The 19,451-nt window shown below is 42.2% G+C and overlaps 1 long non-coding RNA gene across 3 annotated transcripts; it reads left to right on the top strand.

Moving 5' to 3' along the window:
* The first annotated feature begins 464 nt into the window (after nt 1-464).
* On the top strand, nt 465-3,896 carry LOC106045091 (uncharacterized). Of its 3 annotated transcripts, XR_001212612.3 has the most exons (4): nt 465-795; nt 2,247-2,457; nt 2,815-2,866; nt 3,156-3,896. It is a non-coding gene; the product is annotated as an uncharacterized lncRNA (long non-coding RNA). The 3 variants fall into 3 exon arrangements; XR_010827907.1 differs by lacking the exon at nt 2,815-2,866 and having other exon boundaries at nt 469-827; XR_007157573.2 differs by lacking the exon at nt 2,815-2,866 and having other exon boundaries at nt 473-795; nt 3,156-3,894.
* The last annotated feature ends 15,555 nt before the right edge of the window (nt 3,897-19,451 follow it).

The raw sequence follows: 19,451 nt of genomic DNA, 5'->3' as shown, positions 1-19,451 counted from the left end.
GTACTCACAATTTAGTAGTAAAAAACACTAAATGATGTCTTCATTTGCATCTTTGCATCTGTGCGAATGTATGGTTTAAGCTGACATTACAAGGGGTCTCAAACAGAAAAAGTCTCCAGAGCAAAACAAAATCCACTACAAATATGTTCAGAGCTAGAAATATGAATATATTGAGTTTTAAATGGTCACTGATCCAGAGGAAGCAGAACCTTGTGAAAAATCACTAGAAGTGAACAGACCATACAGTAAATTAAAGAAGCTTTGGAAAAACAATCCCCAATATTTAATTCTCTTTGAGAAAAGAGACTTCAGACAATATTCCTAAATAAATAGTTTTGTACCAAAGATACCTTACTTTGTCTTCACACTGTGTTATATTTTTCCCCCAGATGTGTGAGGACTTGAATATTTGACCAGCCCATTTGGTACACTGGTTACAATTACCATGCATTTTCAGTTCCTAAGAAAGTAATATTTTCTATGCTATTAATTTACACTGACATATATTTACAGGGATTAGATTCTATATGTTGTGTCTGAAAACATTAAGGTAAATGTTCACTTATCTTAAAAATTTAGACACATATCGGTTTCCAAATTCTGATACTTATTATATTACCATATATTTAGATCAGCTGCCAATAAACATACAGTTACTGCACATTTGTTGTTGTCATAGGTCTAAAATTCCAGAGTTCTGACAATAATGGCACTGGTCAAACTCCCATTGACTGTGGTGTAGCAGGACTCAGTAACAGCTGAGGATGTCAGATTGATTTAACATTAGCAAACCTGGTATGAGCTGTCGCCTGTAATTTTGAAATTAGGTGATTATCTGTTACCTATAATTTTGAAATTCTCTTTAATCCTTGAAATGTGTGACAAACTGCTAAATTCCAGATATATCACTGATGCATCAGCAGCAGTAAGCTGTATTTAGCTCTCTTTCTACTTCTGCTCACACCAGTTCTTACATTCACATTTAATCCATGAATCAGAAAATAGAAGAGAAAAAATGTGTGAGCATAGGCACATGCACATACACTGCTGCCTCCTTTCAGATAACAGTCCTGATCTCCAGTTGTTTAACAGGAAGAACAGCGGACCTTGCCCTATCTGGAAGCATGACAAATCAAAGAAGAATTCTTAGGAATTAAGTGGGATTATGTTAGGCTCTCATCTCTCCCCACCCCCTGTAGAAAATGATCATGAAACAAAACATCCTCCGCACAAGGCTCTCACCTCCCTGTTCCCAGACATCCCCATCTTAAATTAAAAATCCTCCAGATCTCCCTATGTAATTGTTCATTCTGAACAGATGTTGTCAGTTTGAGACAAGGATTTGATACGAAGTGGAACTACGTAGTTTAAAAAGCTCAAATTAAAATTTATGGATTCATGGTAATAACTCCACCATGGTCCTGTTTCCATTTAAAGGCTGGTTTTCCAGTCTCCGTCTAATTCAAATTTTCTTTTGAAAGCCAAGTTTTCCAGGCCTCCTCACTAATCCAAATGCATTTGTCCTGGAACTGTTCCCAAACTACAGTGGCCAGTGTTCTGCCTATGAAACCCTCTTCCCTGGCTCACAGTGACAGAAAGCCATCTCCATGATGGTCAGGGTGGAAGATATCATAGTGCTTCAGTGCTCTCACCTATGAACCAAAAGGAATTGTAGGAATTGCATACGGCCTCTGGACTCTTTCAGCCCCCTATGTAGCCTACACTTAGTCTCTATCTCTCTTTCTGAGGCTCCCAGATGCATGTCAGAGCAGGAGAGCACATGTAGAAATAGCTCAGTTCTTTGATTTGCATATTTTTAGCAAACATTTTTATGCAGACCCCACTGTGCCTGTGTTTTCCTTTGTGTTTTATGTTTTCACGTGAATAGCTACACCACACTTGCTCATACACTCAGATCAGAAATAATTAATCACCAGTTAGTCTGACTCACTGCATAAAGCAGGCCACAGGCTTCACCTAGCAAGTCCTGCATCTAATCCTGTAATGAGCTGTGTTTTTCATGTCTCCAAGTAATGTGTGATTTCTCATATATTTAATTTTCTCAGTGTTTAATTATACTTCCTGTTAAAACTGGAATTCCTGCATGAACTTTCCCGATGTCATCTGACAGCCACTGGATCTCGTTACCCCTTCACTCCAAGACCAGATTGCTTTCTGGCAGAGCTGCAGTGCCATCACCTTCTCTGTACTCTTCCTTTTCTCCTCCGGGGTTTCTTTGCTCACAGGGCTGCAACACTTGCAGAGGGATTTGTTGCTGAATGTCACTGCCACGCTCTTGTGGAAGTGACAGTGCATTTCCTGGTATGAACATGACTGATTTTGAAGAATAAACTTTGCACGCTGAATCAGCATAGGAGAAGGAAGAAGAACAGTTGTGTGGAAGTAACTTTGAATCTGCTCAACAAAACCTTTTTCTGCATCCAGAGACTCAGGGTGGTAAGTTACTGGTACAACACTGTCTGCACCCCTCACTTTCTTCTAAGTTATTTCCTCTTATTCTTCAGCACCCTTTTCCATAATTTGTGCTTTATCAGCATTAAAATCCCAAACCTCACAAAAAGCATACACTATTTTTATAGCGTGCAGTGGTCTCTGCTTTACTTTTCAAGTTCCACTGTATCTGAACTTTTAAAAGACACAGACATTTACTAAGCGCACATAAATGGAAGAGATGAGAAAAATAAATAAATAGAAATGAAAAATTAACAATTCCATCTATTTATTCATGACACTATAAATCTTTGTTAGTTTGGAACCAGACTTGTTTAATAGGCAATTTTTACTTCTTTTCAGGTTTTTCCATATAACTAAAGGATGGAGCATGTGAAATAATTTTCTCTCTGAGGTACAATTACAACTAACAAGACTTTCTCACAAATGTAAACAGAAGATAAAAGAAATTTTCAAACAGACTTCTGAGCTTGGCATTTCCTTGCATGATAATAACTAATTAACCACATTTAGTGTAAGGACTTTTAGAATATAACAACTTCTCTGTGTGTGTGTGTGAGTGTGTTTGCTTATTAATTCTGCCTGAGATCATGAATGTGTTGCATATATGCTCATCATTGCTGCCTGCTCTGCTTGAGAAACACCACTAACTTTCCAGTTGTCCTTCCTTTTTCTGTTTCCAGGTTGTGCTGATACTCAGGGGAGTAAAGACCCAGTCTAACAACGATGAATCATTAAACCTGATGATCCTCTACTGCAAGAAGGCTACTCCGTGCAAAGGTTGTCCTCCAGCTGGGAGAATTGGTTTAACAGCACCAAATCACACAGCAGCCAAGTCAAGTCACCAGGCAAGTAGGGATGCAGATGGAGTCTTGCGTGCACTGCCGAGTCTTGGAGTGCACTGCCATAGACACCAGGTAAAATGAGGGCAGGCTGCAGCTATCAGGTATCTCTTCACCAAACTCTCGAGACAGACTGTGAGTCAGAGCTGGAAATTTCATGTTACTGGCCATTTTATAATTGCCCCCAGTCTTGTCAATAAAAAGCAATTGTCTTTGTAAAGCTCTGTAAAGATTATTTCAGTGTTGGCATCTACAACCTTGTGTCGTGTTCTTGAAAAGATAAGAACAGAAATCATGAGATTTATACTTACAGTGGAATGCTAAACTGCAAAAAGAAAACTATGAGAGACAGTGCTATCTTTAAACAGATGGATTGAGTGTTGTGTGCTAATTCTGCACTTGAAATGCCTACTAAAAGGCAGAACAAAGGCAAGACATGATATGAGAATGCCGTCTGGCTCTACCAAGGAGAAAACACACAGTGTTTGTCTCCAGGGTTTCCAACAAGGAAAGATCAAACAGGTCACTCACACCAACACATTCCCATTCTAGAATCTCTACTCTAGTGCCTCTATTCCCATTGCTTCAGAGGCTGGCAGACTGGAATTGGCATCTCATTTTTCTGTAGTATGGTCATTGCTTATAGATACCAGTTCTTCCATTTCTTTAGTGTCCTGTCTTGACAAGACAGTGGATGTGGTCTCTTTTTCTTCCTCTTACTTCTCAGCTCATTAAGAACTGTCAGGACTAAAGGAAACTGGAATAATTCCAGGAACTTAAATTATTTTCTTTGCCAAAGACTAAACCGCTTCTTTTAAGGATTACTGAATCATTGTGAATGTAAATAAATCAGTCTCTCTAGTCTTTATTTTTGAAGGATAATGGCACACAGTCAAAACAATAGCAGAATAAAAAAAAAATGGTTGGAGAAATAAAAAAATGAAGTAACTGTATCTAGGAAGAAAATTAAAGTGTTCTGGCTCATGCTTACATCATTTTGCAACTAGAAGCCACTGCATGAGTCACCCAGAGGGACATGGGCAATTTACCTGTATTAAAAAGAACAGTCTTATAATGGGCAGATTATTTAAATAACTATATTTCCGAGACTCAAAAGCACTGTCCCCAAGCACAAATATGCATCCATGAAGATAAAAATTACTGACACAGACACTTCTATTCATGTGCTCACGTCATTCTTGAACAAAATAGGCTGTTATCAGAATTTCTGTTCCATTTTCTTTCAATATTAATCTTTATTCAGTCTCTAGACTCTCAAACCACATTTGAAAAAAAAAAACTGCTGCTATAGAAAATCAATGATCTTAGCATACCTTGATATTCCATGTATAAAATAGGCATAAATTTAAAGCTTCATTAAAAATATTAAATCACGTTGTCAAAATTTGATAGTTATCATTATACATGAAATACATAGCTTTATGAATATATATATATATGCTGAATATAAGTACGATTTTTTTCCCTCCGTTCTTTGTATTTAATCTTCTTTCCTTTTTTCTTTTTTTTCTATCATAGAATGCAAATAGTGAAATCCAGGCTCTATTAAAATTTTGGCAAAACTCCCAAGTTTGAAACGGAGCCAGGAATTTACTCAGTAAATCTCGTTGACTGCTTTCTGCATTTTAATAGTATTATATCAGATAATCTTTTTTTTTTTTTCTGTGTTTTCATGATATACTCTCTATATAAGCTTGTATTTGAATTAGCATGTTAACTGTGAGTTTATGTATATAGAAAGAAATCTGAATATTATTTCACCAGGTTTAAAATAGAATGCATGTGAGCTGAATTCTTTTGTACTCCTCTTCTGATGGGCTTTCAAAAGCATCTGAAACCTCTTTTGATTTCTCACAACAATTTGAAATGTCTGTTACTTTCAGCATATTTCACACAAAATGTTCTCAGCATTTTTCAGCTAAATTATGTGCCTTACTTTCATTTATGAGGATGGCTCTTTTGTTAGGTTTTTACAATTTCTCCACAATCCCAAGACATGCTTTGATCACTTTGGAGTTAGTGACAGGGTACACTCAAACTCTTCTTATTTAAAAGAACGGGCATGTCAGTAATTAAGGTTAAAGAAAAGTCAGCACAAAAGCATTGATAGATTTAGTCTGTTCTAAAGCATGTATATATCACATAAGAAATTATAGCAGTGTTTCAAAAAGGAACAATTTAATAACAAAAAGGAACAATTTAAAATTCTAAACAGGTTTTAAAAGAGAAACATATCTGTGGATCAAAGAGCAGGTAATTCGGATTACCCTGTCTCTTACTTAGTAAACATACAGATGGACCTCTTTCTAACCTAATTTTTCCATTCTTTGCACTAGAAGAATGTGGAGAAACATATATTTTCACAGTTTTAGTCTACTTACAAATGTGATCTCAGAACTTGTTAGTAAGTTCAATATGGGTTTTCATGACCTGAGCCCTACAGTTAACACATATTCCCCTGAAGAACAGATCCATGCCACCAGAAGTGATGTGAACAGCTACCATGTTCCCAAGGAGAAAAATGTAGTCCAATCACGGCTTTTAGTCAGGTTTTTATTTCTATTCCAAAGGTGAGCTAGGGAGGGACTTTATATTTTAAAAATACTACCTTGTTCAAGGATTCTTTTATTTTCCTATATACATATATATTTGAAAAGACAGTTACACATAACTATTTTGCATATGACCTGGAAGTTATAAGATAGTGATGATCCTTAGTGTTCAAGCAAATTCATTTCACAGTGATAAGCCAGCTGCCAAGTGAGTTTAGATGAGTTTTTTCTTTCACAGAATCACAGAATCACAAAATCACAGAATCATCTAGGTTGGAAGAGACCTCCAAGATCACAGAGTCCAAGCTCTGACCTAACACTAACAAGTCCTCCACTAAACCATATCACTAAGCTCTACATCTAAATGTCTTTTAAAGACCTTCTGGCATTCCAGGGTATTATACCGATTTGGAAGAGTTAAACTGCCAGTTATGTTTTTCACCATTATGTTTCACATGGTCTTTTAAACACACTGGGCTCTGGCAATGAAGGGACTAGAAGAAAAGGACCAGGTCTTTGAGTTGGGTTGGGAACCAATCCTACAAGAAAACAATACAGGCATTGAGCAACTGCTCCCAATAATGCTGTTGCTGAGGAAACATTGCACGCTGCTCTGTACCACCTGGAGTTTCCTAAGCGCTTGTCATCCCCAGGTGGCTACACTGGCTTGCTGTATTTTAAGTGAAAGATATGAGGTATTTAATGTGATGAGAATGTAACATCATCTACAAAGAATTGTTGCCCAGCTAACCAGCCAATAAAAATGTGATGGTGAATGGGACATAGAGTTTCCATTCTTATTCAATGGGGTCTACAACCTAGGAAGGGCTTGAACTATGTTAGTAAATCGCTCTGGACCCTGCCATCTATTTAATGCCAGAGAGTTTTGTGTTTTAGTTTTCTTGTACCTCACATTTGTGGTCCACCTTCACTAGAGAAAAGCATTGCTTGTTTCATTGTCTTAATGAGTTCAAAATTTCCTTCCCAATAATCATTTATTTTATTCTGTAGCTTTCTAATAAAGTGCATAACTGAGAGAACTGCAGGTTGTGAAATTTATCTGTCATGAATTTAGTCTGAAAAAATAATTATTGTTCTGATAGTGGCTGGTCCCACTCTTAGATATTTATTTAAGGAGAATGATTACAGTCAGAACCAGCCATAACAGCGCAAGACTGAACATTAGTGGATGAATATGATCCTTTCTCATGCTGCCAGGTGCTGTTTAGTATATGAAAAGAATTTTGCCACTTCCTATTAACTCACTTGCTTTTTGCATTTTCTATACTTAAAGAAAAAAATATTTTTAAGTAGTATCTGGTATAGGAATTTTACACCTTAGCCTATTTAGTGTGCTCCTTTAGCTGCTTTTCAGCATGTATTCCACATTAACTCATCTGATTTCATTTGTAATAGGACTAAATTTTCATTTTCCTTTATAAATAACTTTTGAGAAAGATATATTTAATTTCCTGCTAAGCTTTAAAATTTGTTTTAAATTAATTCCATTTAATACCTATTCTTTTTCTAAGTGACTTGATTTTAAGGACATATATATATATACATGTACATGTATATACATACACAATGTCTGCATTTCCTTGTGTCTCTGATGGATTTTCAGGTTTAAAGAGTGTATATAGTGATTAGAATAACATTGACTGGAGTATTGATGGTTTGGTCTTTACGATGCACATTTTTGGAGAAGAAATTTGGTTCCAAGTCATAAATGTTGCTTTCCTTCTAGCTTACAATGGTATTGTCTTCAACCATCCCCTGCTAGCTGATGTTCTGAGAGGAAGTATATTCAAGTTCTTTTCTTCTGAGCCTTTCCCCTCCAAACTTAACATGTGTTAAAAATTATGATGATTTTCCTTTTTTTCTAACTTTTTTTTTTTTAAACAGATGTCTGTTTAAACCGAACTGCTGTTTAAAAGACCTACTCTGTCAATAAAGTCTAGTTTTTCTGGCATTCAGGTCTTGTGATGTATCCATTCCTGATTAAGTCAATGGTGGTACTACAGAGCACAGTGAGACAATGCAAATTGTTTTAAAATTGTTTTAGTGTCTATGTTGAACAATTCTTTAAAGGTGAGATTAATTTTAAATAAGTCAAATAAATCTTTCTGGAGAAATCTGATAACAATGATTATTTTTATTGAAAAACCGTAATAGTTGTAGATATTCCCAACTGAATCTTGGTGAGAGCTTTCAAATATTTAAACCAAGGAGATGTCATCTGAAAATGACAAGGATTAGGGACAGGGAAGCCTCATTAAAGTTATCTTTATTGACCCCCCCTTACAATGGAAGTCTGCTCAATAATTTGCTAGAGAAGAAACAAGCCCAATCTTGCTTCCCTTTAACCACTTTCATCCTGCTTCAGAATATTTTGAAATATTCTATGGTAACACTTTGTCAAGCAGTGTAATTCACTTGTGTCACTTTTCTTCTGTGTCACAGCAGTAAACTATTTCCCTATTTTTCTGTATGTTTTCTTTGGAACTGTAGAAAAATTGGCTGGGAGAAACTTTGACAATGTACCTATGTTGTTCTTGGCAGATCATTTTTGTTTTGCTTGCAACTTCCTTCAGTTTGCATGCAATTCTACCACTTCTTTAACCAACTTATTCCTGTGCTTACGTGCATTTTTTGCTGTTCTACAAACTATATCTTATCTGCCACAATCGAAGTTAATTGAATCTTTTTTTTTTCTTTTTTTGCTTTCCTCCGTGGGTATATAGATTAAAGTATTCCATTCCTCACTGCAGCAGCCTTCTGCATATTGGAAGATTGTTAAGTTTCCCTTAATTTCTTACCTTCTTTCAACTAAATAAACCCAACTTCCTACACATCCTGTTTTCTAGTCCTTGGATCCTTTTATTTCCATGATTTTTTCTCCCAACTGTTCAATTCCCCTTATTTACAGTACCAGTAGGATGTCTTTATAAAAATGGCATACTGGTGGTGAAAAGAGAATGCTTTTCAGGTTATTGTTTTGGTTAATTGATAAAAAAAGGGACTCTGATTGGGGAAAAAGGTATACGTAATACAGAACTTGGCAGTTGGGACTATAATCCATACATCGGAGTAAATTTGAAACATGAATATTTGGAGATGAGACAGCTGGTAAGAAGGAACTTGTTAATTTAGTATTTTGTTGTCATCACTATCTTTAATACTTTTTTAGTTGTTATATTCATCTCTAAAAGTGTTTGCTAAATATATATTTCATTTCATGTATAGATTTTTAACATTTAGCTCCCCATAAAGATCCTGGTAACAGATTATTACAATTTATAACAATCATTTATTGTTTGTTGAGTTCTGTTTGTTTGTTTGTTTTAGTTGTTGTTTGTTTTTAATTTCCCCTTCTCACACAGTTTGGGGAGGCTTCTGGTATCATAGTACAGCAGAGCTTTGTATCTTTCCAGCTAGCTACACAGAGATGTCCCATCTAACCTTCCCTTATCCTGCCTTCAGACCAACATACTAAATCAAATTACTGCTTCATGAATCTGAGAATACTGAAAATGATTCCTATCCTAGATTAGATAAATTTTTCTCACCAGAAGAAAATTATCCCACAACTGGCTTAGCCATGGGACAGACATGCAAGTATACAGGAAAAGGAGCAACCCTAGTGCATTTAGAGGTCCTGTCATCTTGACAAGAGACAAGACAAGACAAGAGACTGGCTGGAAACCTCTGACCTTTGGTCATCCCAAAATTTATAAAAGGCTGTTAGTTACCAAGAATCAACACAGGTAAGTAGTCTTCAACCTGCTCAAGTTATTTGGGATGTGAGAATTCTGACCACCTGTATAATGGGCCCATATAAAAAGAAAACAAGAGAGAGAGAGGAAAAATAAAAAAAAGGAAAGGAAAGGAAAGGAAAGGAAAGGAAAGGAAAGGAAAGGAAAGGAAAGGAAAGGAAAGGAAAGGAAAGGAAAGGAAAGGAAAGGAAAGGAAAGGAAAGGAAAGGAAAGGAAAGGAAAGGAAAGGAAAGGAAAGGAAAGGAAAGGAAAGGAAAGGAAAGGAAAGGAAAGGAAAGGAAAGGAAAGGAAAGGAAAGGAAAGGAAAGGAAAGGAAAGGAAAGGAAAGGAAAGGAAAGGAAAGGAAAGGAAAGGAAAGGAAAGGAAAGGAAAGGAAAGGAAAGGAAAGGAAAGGAAAGAGGAAAGGAAAGGAAAGGAAAGGAAAGGAAAGGAAAGGAAAGGAAAGGAAAGGAAAGGAAAGGAAAGGAAAGGAAAGGAAAGGAAAGGAAAGGAAAGGAAAGGAAAGGAAAGGAAAGGAAAGGAAAGGAAAGGAAAGGAAAGGAAAGGAAAGGAAAGGAAAGGAAAGGAAAGGAAAGGAAAGGAAAGGAAAGGAAAGGAAAGGAAAGGAAAGGAAAGGAAAGGAAAGGAAAGGAAAGGAAAGGAAAGGAAAGGAAAGGAAAGGAAAGGAAAGGAAAGGAAAGGAAAGGAAAGGAAAGGAAAGGAAAGGAAAGGAAAGGAAAGGAAAGGAAAGGAAAGGAAAGGAAAGGAAAGGAAAGGAAAGGAAAGGAAAGGAAAGGAAAGGAAAGGAAAGGAAAGGAAAGGAAAGGAAAGGAAAGGAAAGGAAAGGAAAGGAAAGGAAAGGAAAGGAAAGGAAAGGAAAGGAAAGGAAAGGAAAGGAAAGGAAAGGAAAGGAAAGGAAAGGAAAGGAAAGGAAAGGAAAGGAAAGGAAAGGAAAGGAAAGGGAAAAAAGGAAAAGGAAAAAGGAAAAAGGAAAAAGGAAGAAGGAGAAGGGGAAGGGGAAGGGGGAAGGGGAAGGGGAAGGGGAAGGGGAAGGGGAAGGGGAAGGGGAAGGGGAAGGGGAAGGGAAGGGGAAGGGGAAGGGGAAGGGGAAGGGGAAGGGGAAGGGGAAGGGGAAGGGGAAGGGGAAGGGGAAGGGGAAGGGGAAGGGGAAGGGGAAGGGGAAGGGGGAAGGGGAAGGGGAAGGGGAAGGGGAAGGGGAAGGGGAAGGGGAAGGGGAAGGGGGAAGGGGAAGGGGAAGGGGAAGGGGAAGGGGAAGGGGAAGGGGAAGGGGAAGGGGAAGGGGAAGGGGAAGGGGAAGGGGAAGGGGAAGGGGAAGGGGAAGGGGAAGGGGAAGGGGAAGGGGAAGGGGAAGGGGAAGGGGAAGGGGAAGGGGAAGGGGAAGGGGAAGGGGAAGGGGGAAGGGGAAGGGGAAGGGGGAAGGGGAAGGGGAAGGGGAAGGGGAAGGGGGAAGGGGAAGGGGAAGGGGAAGGGGAAGGGGAAGGGGAAGGGGAAGGGGAAGGGGAAGGGGAAGGGGAAGGGGAAGGGGAAGGGGAAGGGGAAGGGGAAGGGGAAGGGGAAGGGGAAGGGGAAGGGGAAGGGGGAAGGGGAAGGGGAAGGGGAAGGGGAAGGGGAAGGGGAAGGGGAAGGGGGAAGGGGAAGGGGAAGGGGGAAGGGGAAGGGGAAGGGGAAGGGGAAGGGGAAGGGGGAAGGGGAAGGGAAGGGAAGGGAAGGGAAGGGAAGGAAGGGAAGGGAAGGGAAGGGAAGGGAAGGGAAGGGAAGGGAAGGGAAGGGAAGGGAAGGGAAGGGAAGGGAAGGGAAGGAAGGAAAGGAAAGGAAAGGAAAGGAAAGGAAAGGAAAGGAAAGGAAAGGAAAGGAAAGGAAAGGAAAGGAAAGGAAAGGAAAGGAAAGGAAAGGAAAGGAAAGGAAAGGAAAGGAAAGGAAAGGAAAGGAAAGGAAAGGAAAGGAAAGGAAAGGAAAGGAAAGGAAAGGAAAGGAAAGGAAAGGAAAGGAAAGGAAAGGAAAGGAAAGGAAAGGAAAGGAAAGGAAAGGAAAGGAAAGGAAAGGAAAGGAAAGGAAAGGAAAGGAAAGGAAAGGAAAGGAAACTACAAGAACAAAACAGAATAGCATAATACAACCTCTATCAATGCTGTTTTCAGACTGTCACAAGTCCTCCTGTGAGGTATGAAGAGAATTGAATGATCACATCTGAGATCAGTGCTACTTAAACTCTTTCCCTTTTCATTAGGATTTATAAGAGTAATTAAGTGTTATGAAGTGGTTTTTTGTTGTTGTTTTTATTTTTTGATTGTTTGTTTGTTTTTAAATTCCCAAACTTCATATACATTCACTGTATATTTGGCAGGAAAAAAAAAAAAGAAAAAAAAGTTGCCCATAAAGGCAGCTCCAAAAGACACATAAAAAAGTACATGTTCCCAGTATCAGGAGCCATAATAAACTTCATCTGCATAAAACACTGTCTTTCTCTTACCAACATTAGCTCAATACGTTCAGGTGTTTGTTTATCTGTAACGGGCTTACCTGGCAAGGGTTTGGTAGCAGGGGGACTGCAGGGTGGCCTCTGTGAGCAGAGCCCAGCAGCTGCCCCATGTCAGAGCAGAGCCAGCTCCAGACAGCCCCACAGGGAGCTGCCGCTGGCCAGAGCCAAGTCAGGGAGTGACACTGGTTGGGCCTCTGGGAGAGCAGGTTTCAGGAAGGGGGAAAGACAAAACTGCTGCACAACCACAGCTGAGAAAGAGGAGCGAGAAGCAGCTCTGCAGGCGCCAAGATCAGTGCAGGAGCAGGGCAGGAGGTGCTCCAGGCAGGCAGCAGCAGTTCCCCTGCGGCCTGTGCAGGGAGAGGCCCCTGGTGGAGCAGGCTGTCCCCCTGCAGCCCATGGGTCCCACACGGAGCAGATCTCCACGCTGCAGCCCCCGTGGAGGAGCCCCCGGTGGAGCAGGTGGATGTGGCCTGGAGGAGGCTGCGGCCCATGGAGAGCCCCCCTGCAGGAGCAGGCCCCGGGCCGGAGCTGCAGCCCGTGGAGAGGAGCCCACGCAGGAGCAGGGGGTCTGGGGGAGCTGCCGCCCACCCGTGGGGGACCCGTGCTGGAGCAGTTTGCTCCTGGGGGATGGATGGACCCCGTGGTACGGAGCCGTGTGGGAGCAGGTCTTGAAGAGCTGCTGCCCGTGGGCAGCCCCGCAGGCTCAGTTCGGGAAGGACGGCATCCCGTGGGAGGGACCCCACGGGGAGCAGGGGCAGGGAGGGACCGTGAAGGAGCGGCGGAGACAAAGCGCTGTAGGCTGACCACAGCTCCCATTTCACGTTTCCCTGCACCACTTGGGGGGAGAAGATGCAAGAGGGTGGATTGGGGGAAGGTGTTTTTAGTTTGCTTTTAGTTCTCACTGCTATGGTCTGTTATTAACTGGCAATAAATGACATGAATATCCCTTGTGCTGAGTCTGTTTTGCTGGTGACAGCAATACATGTTCGATTTCCCTATGCTTATCTCAGCCCATGAGCTTTTATCATAATTTTTTCTCCCCCTGTCCTTTTAAGGAAGGGGAATGAGAGATAGGTACGGTCGTGCCTGGCTACTTACCGATGTGAAACCACCACGTTTGCATGGATGAAAATATTCCATTTTGTTGGTCTTTACGTGTTCTCCATGTAAATAATATAAATAAGTTCTTACTTTCTGCAGATACGATAGGAAGACTCTTAAGTCCCCGACCTTATGTTTTTATCACAGAGATTGAATGCTGATACTACTGGACTCAATGGGAGGTCTTGCCTTTACTCCAGAGGTTTAAGATATAAATAAATAAATAAATAAATAAATAAATAAATAAATAAATAGTGCTTTACTCTGCAGCTGTAGTACCCCAACCAGGAGCAGGGCGTTTTCCCTCAACTTTCTCATACCTTAGTAAGTAAAATAAAAAAGAGTGTTTTGACATTTCAAGCTGGAATTTGCATTCATATATCTACTTTAGCATTAAGACACAAACAACCTGCCCACCAATAAAGCTGAACTTAGCTGCGCTCATTGTTGCTGTTAAATTTCATGTCTCATTTTTGAAGCAGTAGCAATGGAATGAAACAGAGGTGTGATTCTGACATGCCTGACTGTAGCAGGAGAAGCAGTAGGTGGCACAAAGTGTGTGCAATATGAATAGCTGAATTTTATAAATTAATCTTCAGATGAGGTTTTCATTCTCATGGTAAGGTGAATGTATTAGCAATTATGCAGAAGATGAAGGCTGCCATGGCAATGGAGAAAAGAAATAGACAGGTTTTAACCCTGAATAACAGAATGTTGTTTTCACAGAATCAGCTAGGATTTCATGGACATCTTACTGTCTGACACAACAAAGCATATCATTCTTTCATTATTTTGGTCTGACCTTTAAAAATTTTCAAACCACAATGCAAGGTTAATTTCACAAAACAAGATACACATTATATAAGCATCCTGCTCATATAAGCATCTCCTATGCAGAATATAGAGCAGTCACATGGTAAGTAGTCTATTTTTACAGAAAAGTTGGTCCTTTAGCAAGAAAAGGGACTGCGAAGTTGAGACTTCTCAGTTGTATTTCTGAATGTTACTTCTTTGATAAAGCTGGGCTGTTCATCCTGCCCTTGATATCATGCATCTATCTGTAAAACCAAAAGACTTAATACCTTGCAAATCTGTCATAAAAATGTATTTATGAACAATTTTATAGAAGCATATAATCACGGAATACCCTGAGAATCATTTTATGATTCTACCCTTGGGATCCACAATGATCATTGAGTCGAACTCCTGGCTCCACACAGGACCACCCAAAAACCAGACCATATGTCTGAGAGCGGTGTCCAATCACTTCCTGAACTCCAGCGGCTTGGTGCTGTGACCACTGCCCTGGGGAGCCTGTCCCAGTGCCCGACCCCCCTCTGGGTGCAGAACCTTTCCCTAACCCCCAGCCTGACCCTCCCCTGTCCCAGCTCCATGCCGTTCCCTCGGGTCCTGTCGCTGTCCCCAGAGAGCAGAGCTCAGCGCCTGCCCCTCCGCTCCCCTCGTGAGGGAGCTGCAGGCCGCCATGAGGCCTCCCCTCGGCCTGCTCTGCTCTGGGCTGAACAGACCAAGGGACCTCAGCTGCTCCTCATACATCTTGCCGTCTAGACCCTTCACCATCTTTGTAGCCCTCCTTCAGACACTCTCTAATAGCTTTATGTCCTTCTCATACTGTGGCACCCAAAACTGCAGACAGATCAAGGTGAGGCTACACCAGCGCAGAGCAGATCAGGACAATCTCTTCCCTCAACCAGCTAGCAGTGCTGTGGCTGATGCACCCCAGGGTACAGTTGGCCCTTTTGGGTGCCAGGGCACACTGCTGGCTCATGTTCAACTTGCCATCAGCCAGGACCCCTGGATCCCTTTCTGCAGAGCTGCTGTTCAGCCTCTCGCTCCCCCAGTCTGTATGTATTTTATAGGTTGCCCTGTCATGGGTTCAGAACCTCGCACTTGCTGTGGTTGAGCTTCAGGTGGTTGGTGGTTTTCCAGGCCTCTCATTTGTCAAGGATCTCTCTGCAAGGACCTCTCTACCCTCAGAGGAAGTCAACAGGTCTTACCAATTTAGTGTAGTACACAAACTTAATATAGCTTTCAGTACTGTATCCAGGTTTTTTTATGATAACATTGAAGAGAACTGACCCTAAAATGAAGCCCTGTGGAACGCCCCTTTTTACTGGTTGCCAGCCTGATATAACCCCATTTACTGTAACTATTTGAGCCCAACCCATTAGCCAGTTGTTCACCCAACACATTATTACAATGCATAATTTCTCAAATATACAAGATAGAATCACAGAATCATTGAATGGTTTGGATTGGAAGATACCTTAAAGATCATCTAGTTCCAAGCCCCTTGCCATGGGCAGGGGCAACTTCCACTAAATTAGGTTGCCCAAAGCCTCATCCAACCCAGCCTTGAACACTTCCAGGGAAAGGGGAGTACTCCAGGTCAGGTCTCACAAGAGCAGAGTAGAGGAGGAGAATCACCTCCCTTGACCTGCTGGTCACATTTCTTATGCAGCTGAGGATACGACTGGCTTTCTGGGCTGCAAACACACACTGCTGGCTCACATCAACCTTTTCACCCACCAATAACCCCAAGTCCTTATCTGCAGGGCAGCTCTTTATCCACTCATTGCCCACCCTGTATTCATATTTGGGATTTCCCCAGCTCAGGTGCAGGACCTTGCACTTTATGATACAATTATAAATTCTGACTAACAACAATTTATTTCCAAGCAAACTTTCTGTAAGTAAATACTCAAAAAATAGGACAATTTAAAAAAAAAAAAAAAAGGAATAGTGTGTGTGTACTGGGTCTGCCTGTGTTGGAGCTAACTTTACTCACAACAGCTTGTATGGTAATTTGCATTTGGGGCTAGAATAGTGTTGGTAATGCACCAATGTTTTGGCTACTGCTGAACAGTGCTGGCACAACATTGTCTCTCCCAGTGTCCATCCCCAAAGGCCAGTGGGCTGGGTTTGGGTAAGTGGTAGGGATGGTGCACAGCCAGGACAGCTGACCTAAACTGACTGTAGAGTTTTCCTATACTGTATGACGTCACACTGAGCAATAAAATCTGAGGGAAAGGAGAAGGAATGAAAGACTTTCATGGTTATGGCACTCGACTTCCAAAACAGCTGTTAGGCATACTGAGGTCCTGAGTCCCAGGAAGTGGATGGACATCTCCCTGCCAATGGGAAGTAGTGAACAAATTCTTCTTTTGTCTTTGTTTCCATGTAGGACTTTTTCTTTCCTTATTCAACTGCCAATATCTCAACCCATGAGCTTTTCTAGCTTATTTTTTTCCCCATCTTATTGAGGAAGGTAGGTAAAAGACCAACTGAGTTGGCATCTGGCAGACAGAAAATGTCAAACCACCAAGACACATTACCACTGTAACCCATCCTTTTCTGTATGAGAGACACATTGTATTTCATAGAATTATAGAATGGCTAGGGTTAGAAGTGACCTTAAAAATCATCTAGTTCCAATCCTCCCTGCCGTGGGCAGGGATGCCTCCCTCTAGATCAGGTATTTATAACTTTTAACACTAGTGTTGCATTAAAAAAATCATGTACCAGACTGAAGACCACAGAATATCATTGGAAAAACAAACTTAGGATAAAGGATCAAGAGATCTGATATATAATGACATCACTTGAACACATATTTATTTATTGGGTCATCAAAGTAATTATACATTAATTACAATCCTTAAATGTTTGTTTATTTTGTTTTGTCTTCTTTTGCTTTGTTTTAACTAGTAGGACGGGAATTCAGGAGAAGAGAAATTATTTGAAAGTTTCTTTATGTTTCACTTTGAACACTGAATTAACTTGAACTGACAAAACATAAACATGAGTTCTGCACTACATGCAAATTCTACCATCTTGATGTATTTCTGCTATGATTAGAAAATCTGTTCCCATGTTATTATGTGTGTAGGATCTTAATTTACTGTTGGTGAAATATGTATGAGTTGACCTGACCTAAATATAATTGTACAACAGTAGTAGTATTTAGATTAGATTAGACTGTGCTGTATTGATGTGTTTGGTAAGTTAAATACAGATTCACAGATTCACAGATTCACAGATTTCTCTAGGTTGGAAGAGACCTCAAGATCATCGAGTCCAACCTCCGACCTAACACTAAGTACTCCACTAAACCATATCCCTAAGCTCTACATCTAAACGTCTTTTAAAGACCTCCAGGGATGGTGACTCCACCACCTCCCTGGGCAGCCCGTTCCAATGCTTAATAACCCTTTCGGTAAAGAAGTACTTCCTAACATCCAACCTAAAACTCCCCTGTCGCAACTTTAGCCCATTCCCCCTCGTCCTGTCACTAGGCACGTGGGAGAATAGACCAACCCCCACCTCTCTACAGCCTCCTTTCAGGTAACTGTAGAGAGCGATGAGGTCGCCCCTGAGCCTCCTCTTCTCCAGGCTGAACAAGCCCAGCTCCCTCAGCCGCTCCTCGTAAGACTTGTTCTCCAGACCCCTCACCAGCTTGGTCGCCCTTCTCTGGACTCGCTCGAGCACGTCCATGTCCTTCCTGTAGCGAGGGGCCCAAAACTGAACACAGTACTCGAGGTGCGGCCTCACCAGAGCCGAGTACAGGGGCACAATCACTTCCCTCGACCTGCTGGCCACACTGCTTCTTATACAGGCCAGGATGCCGTTGGCCTTCTTGGCCACCTGAGCACACTGCTGGCTCATATTCAGCCGACTATCCACCAATACTCCCAGGTCCTTCTCGGCCAGGCAGCTTTCCAGCCACTCATCTCCCAGCCTGTAGCTCTGCTTGGGGTTGTTGCAGCCCAGGTGCAGGACCCGGCACTTGGCCTTGTTGAACTTCATGCAGTTGACCTCAGCCCATCGCTCCAGCCTATCCAGATCCTCCTGCAGAGCCTTCCTGCCCTCGAGCAGATCGACACACGCACTTAGCTTGGTGTCATCTGCAAACTTACTGAGGGTGCACTGGACGCCCTCATCCAGATCATCGATAAAGATATTAAAGAGGACCGGCCCCAGTACCGAGCCCTGGGGGACTCCACTAGTGACCGGCCTCCAACCAGATTTGACTCCATTCACCACAACTCTCTGGGCCCGGCCATCCAGCCAGTTTCTAACCCAGCGAAGCGTACGCCAGTCCAAGCCCCGAGCAGCCAGTTTCTTGAGGAGAATGTTGTGGGGAACGGTGTCAAAAGCCTTACTGAGGTCAAGGTAGACCACGTCCACAGCCTTTCCCTCATCCACCAAGCGCGTCACTTGGTCATAGAAGGAGATCAGGTTCGTCAAGCAGGACCTGCCTTTCACAAATCCATGCTGACTGGGCCTGATCGCCTGCTTGCCCTGCAAGTGCCGCGTGATGACCCTCAAGATAATCTGCTCCATGAGCTTCCCCGGCACTGAGGTCAAACTGACAGGCCTATAGTTCCCCGGGTCTGCCCTCCGGCCCTTCTTATAGATGGGCGTCACATTGGCTAGCCGCCAGTCAACCGGGACCTCCCCCGATAGCCAGGACTGCTGATAAATGATGGAAAGCGGCTCGGCCAGCTCCTCCGCCAGTTCTCTCAGTACCCTTGGGTGGATCCCATCCGGCCCCATCGACTTGCGCACATCCAAGCTCCGTAGTAGGTCGCCAACCATTTCCTCATGGATAGCGAAGGCCACATCCTGCTCCCCATCCCCTTCCACCAGCTCAGGGCACTGGGTGTCCGGAGAACAATCGGTATTGCCGCTAAAGACTGAGGCAAAGGCGGCATTAAGCACCTCAGCCTTTTCCTCATCCTTAGTAACTAGGTTTCCCCTCGCATCCAGTAAAGGATGGAGATTCTCCCTAGTCCTCCGTTTCGCGTTGATGTATTTGTAAAAGGATTTTTTGTTGTCTTTAACGGCAGTAGCCAGATTGAGCTCCAGATGAGCTTTGGCCTTTCTAATTTTCTCCCTGCACAGCCTCGCTACATCCTTGTAGTCCTCCTCAGTGGCCCGCCCTTTTTTCCAAAGATTATAAACCCTCTTTTTTCTGCTAAGCTCCAGCCGCAACTCTCTGTTGAGCCAGGCCGGTCTTCTTCCACGCCGGCTCATCTTTGGGCACGTGGGGACGGACCGCTCCTGTGCCATCACGATTTCCTTCTTGAGGAGCGCCCAGCCTTCCTGGACTCCTCTGCCCTTCAGAACCGCCTCCCAAGGGACTCGGCCAACCAGCGTCCTGAGCAGCTCAAAGTCAGCCCTCCGGAAGTCC

Source organism: Anser cygnoides, chromosome Z, assembly GCF_040182565.1.
Source record: "Anser cygnoides isolate HZ-2024a breed goose chromosome Z, Taihu_goose_T2T_genome, whole genome shotgun sequence".
Taxonomy (NCBI): domain Eukaryota; kingdom Metazoa; phylum Chordata; class Aves; order Anseriformes; family Anatidae; genus Anser; species Anser cygnoides.
This window is presented reverse-complemented; position numbering and strand designations above follow the sequence as displayed.